Consider the following 4,420-nt stretch of genomic DNA (forward strand, 5'->3'; position numbering starts at 1 on the left):
GTCCACTGCGGACCATCCGCAGACAGACGGCCAGACGGAGCGCGTCAATTGAGTGCTCGAGGACACTCAGCGCAGTGTGTGCGGATGCACCCCGTACGTGGTCGACGCAGCCTCCAGTTGTTGAGTTTGCGCTCAACAACGCGGTGCACGCGTCCACGGGGCTCACGCCATTCTACGTGAACGGCTTCCGTCACCCTAGAGTGCCTCTCACGCTTCGAGGAGACGCTGCCTCCTCTATTTCAAGTGAAGGAGAGGCTCGGAAGCTCTTTCCTTCCAGGTCTTAGATGTGAGACCGGTTTCGGTGCGGAAACAAGTGTAGTCTTTTATGGATACCAAGCTGAGCGTGATCAGCAGGGTCCGCGATGCTATGGCAGCGGTCCAGGACAGACAGAAGGAGTACTCTGACAAACAAGGAAGATTAAACTTAACTGTGTTTAAGGTGGGTGGATTATTGTTATTAGACACGAGGAATCTATCACTAGACACTGTCCGCTCTGTCGGCAGCAACAAGCTGAAGCACCGCTTCATTCGACCGTTCGCAGTCCTGGCCAGGCATGGTGCGTCGTACACCATCAACCCGTCTAAGTCAATGACGGCGCCGCCGACGCTCTACGTTGGACGTCCTAAGCGGTACTATGATCCGCAGCGGGCTGCTGACTCGCAGACCCACCTTGGTCCAGCTCCTCGAAGCAAGGGCCGGCCACAGACGTCGAGGAGGGCGTCACAGCAGGCATTCAAGCCTCGGGCGGAGCAGCAAGGCTGCTGTCAAGACCGTACGCCGGAGGGGCCCCGTACGAACGGACCCCGGAGCCATACGCCGGGTACGGCGAGTACGCCGGGTAGGCGTACGACTGGGAGTGCGCCGAATGCGGCTCCGGACGTGGCCGCAGAGCCTCAACACGTCGGATCAGGCGGAAGGCCTCGTCTAAATCGGGCGAAGAGGCCCGCCGGTCCACCCGCAGGTGTAGGCTCGAGACCTCCCGCTCCGACGGGTTCAAGCGGCCCGCAAGACGAGCGAGCACGCCCTGATTTCCGGCCTGGTGGCAGCATCACCGCCAGTCCCAAGGCCAAAAGCAATCTCAAGAACGAGGACGCGTTGACGAAGGCGGTCAACCTCAGGGCCCTGCGTCGGACCCGCAGGAGAAGCACTCGGACGAGAGTAGCGTTCGGGAGGCGCTGAGTACTCGTACTCGTACGAGGGCACCTCCGCCCCTGCTTGACCGGAATGGAGACGTCCACTACCACGTGGAGCGGATTCTCCAGGAGCAACGGCGTCGCAGTACAGCGACAGCTCCTCGTGAAGAGGAGGTGTTATGCCCAATCCTGGAATTCGTGGGAGCCAATTGAACGGATTCTACCTGCTAAATCCCCTACCAGGCTAGGCTGCATGCCCTTTTCTCCTTGGTCCATCACCCCATCTGTATTAGCATCAGATCCACCGGGTCCATGGCGTAATCATTGTGGTCGCCACACTTGTCCGGGTCCAGGTCACTTTGATCCACCTCACTGCAAGTGTACACTCGTCATGGATCCGAGCTCTCCAATCTCCCAACTTTGTCTTACGACAGGCTGCGGTCACCATCACTCCACGAAAGTTCGAGATCCACTGTATCCAACATCCCCATATCCTGGATCCAAGTCACTCCGTTTGTGAACCTCACCCCCTTGGATCCGGACTCGGAAGTGTGGGAGCTGGGGCATATCGTTGTGGATCTTGCCTTCTCCTTAGTCGTTGATTCCAGATCCACCTTCAGATGACACTTACCATCCTTCCTTCATAGGATCCCCACTTGATTCCACCTGTACATGGTATATCCCATACGATAAAATATCCGACATAAAATATCCGACTTCCGACCTTATATGACCTGTACCAAACCTATGGTACATGAATTGTCTTTTTCTCTCAAAAATGATATTTAAATAATTATATTATTTGCTGTGGGCTACATTAAGAATTCACTTAATAAAAACCACAAGAGGGGATGCGAGCCGAAAAGGGTGGGCGAGGAGGGCGTCAGGGAAGGGCAGCGTGGGAGGACGACGGGGACTGGAGGGCGAGAGTGGGGAAGCCGGGGGGAGGACGAGAGTGGAGAAGCCGGGAGGATGGAGAGCTGAAGAGAAGAGTGCAGCGTGCAGCGTGCGAGGAGGACTCCGAGGAGGCCGGGAGCGAGAGGCGAACATTACGCTGAGCGGATGGCGAGCGACCAGCTGCAAGTGCGCAGCGGAGGCAGGGACAAGGTTACCACTGTTGCGGCAACCGCACTGTGGTGCTTGAGTGTGACGGGCTGCAGACAGGCAGCATGGGAACTCCCAGCAGAAAGCAGTGGCAAGAGAGCGACATGAAGGGGCGCACTTGTAGACATGGTGGATGGGTGGGTTGCGAGCTAGCTGACTTCGGAGTTGGCGGACTGTCGTCGACACTCACAGCCACGATGAGTGCCGAGGCTTTGAGTGGGGATATGGCGAGCGTGGTGTGGCGAAAGGTCAAGCAACGGGCTAGCGTGTCTTTCGGACCGCAGCTGCTAGCGAGTATTAAACAATGCACTAAATGTACATTTAATTGACGTATGCTTTCACCCTTTCCTATTATTATTGGATCCCATCGCAGAAGGTTGAGCTGCAAGCTTTAAAGAGTGAGTTCACCGTGTGGTGTAGCGGGATTAGCAAAATATGCGAGATTGCTGGATCCAACTTACCAACAGAGCCCAGACACCGACTAACGCAGGGGGTCCCCCGATGATCCGTGATCTGCTGAACTTTCCTCACCTAGTGTACCCGTTGGTAGGGCGGGACCTTGCTCTCTCGGTAGCTCCCAAAGCGTTCAAGTGGTGAAGCTTGAGTGCCTTGACGAGACGGGGGGATGGGGTGGAGCAGTAGTGGTCAGATCTTCACTCTGCGTCCGTAGTTGTTTCTGGATCCTAAGCGAATATTCGAGCTTAATGGATCCAGGGCCTATATCAGGGATCTGGCCGAAGGGTCGCCTTGCGGGTGTGTTCCCTTGCCTTAGTGTTTCCTTTTCGTCGTACTTGCCGCCTCCTGTGATGGGATCTTGAGAGTTGAGAGCCTCTAGGGTGTTGCAGGCCAAGTAGTAAATCTGGTTAACCTTTCGGATCTGCACGTGTAAAGGAAAGCTCACTAGTTTGTAGGGTCTGGCCAATGTATATCCAGTTATCAATACCAACACTAGATTCGCAATTCCCAACCTTTACCGAGCTCGTACGGCCAATGTAGTTCCGATTCTTGAGGGCAGGAAGGCACTTGCGTGATACTGTGCAAATTAAGGTATGATTCATAGTTAAGCCTATACCTGCCTGGATTTCTACCTTCTATGTCTTTTACCTGATAAATCCTCTACCAGGCTCGGCTGCATGACCTATTGCTCCTTGGCCCATTTTCTTAGCTGTATTAGCATCAGATCCACCGGATCCATGGCGTAATCATAATGTGGTCGCCATATTATGGGTACACTTGTCCGGATGTAGGTTACCTTGATTCACCTTACTACAAGTGTACGCTCTTCATGGATCTGAGCTCTCCAAGCTTCCCAAATTGTCTCACGACCGCCTGCGATCTCCATCACTCCACGAAAGCTCGAGATCCGTTGCATCCAACATCCCCATATCCTGGATCCAAGTCACTCCGTGTGGGATCCTCACCCCTTGGATCCGGACTCGGAAGTGTGGGATGTGAGACTTATGGCGGTAAATCTTGCCTTCTCGTTTGTCGTTGATACCAGTTCCACCTTCGAATGGCGTCTACCATCCTTCCTTCATTGGATTCCCACTTGATCCACCTGCACAAGGTATATTCCATATCCCCTAGGTGTAATCAGGTGAGGATGGATCCGAGTCTCCAGTTGGTGGATCCCGCCTCCCCATACGTTATCCATGCCAGATCCATCGTCAACCCATACAGGATGCCACTTTACCTTGGACAATCCACTTCGAGCAGCGTGATCCATGCCGGGCAATCCAGATCCTTCCTAACCGCCACTAATCTGTGACCCCTTGTCAGATCCAGTCTCTCTTTTCTAAGAAAGCACTTCACCACAACAGGGGAGGGCCGGGACAATATTTTAAGCCCCTAGAAAAAAAAAAGAATTTAGGAAGGGCTATTGTACTGCAATGATTGCACTAGTCGGATTTAAATAAAAATATGCGTGTGATATGCACACATCCTGAGTTTGGTAAGGGAATATACATATTTCCCCCGCCCCTCCGACCAGATACGTCGGATAGCGACAATGCTGATGCCGGGGTCTCCGCGCCCGAGTACGCCCGCTCCTCAAGATGAGGTCGACGGCGTGTATCGCTCCCTGTTCCAGCAGCCAGTGGTGGAAATTCCTCCGACCACGCCTGGTTCGAGTTTCTGCTGCAGCCGGAGGCACTCCAGAAACACGTACGTGAATCGCTGTCCG

Source organism: Phytophthora infestans, genomic scaffold (genome assembly GCF_000142945.1).
Source record: "Phytophthora infestans T30-4 supercont1.6 genomic scaffold, whole genome shotgun sequence".
In the NCBI taxonomy this organism is placed as follows: domain Eukaryota; phylum Oomycota; class Peronosporomycetes; order Peronosporales; family Peronosporaceae; genus Phytophthora; species Phytophthora infestans.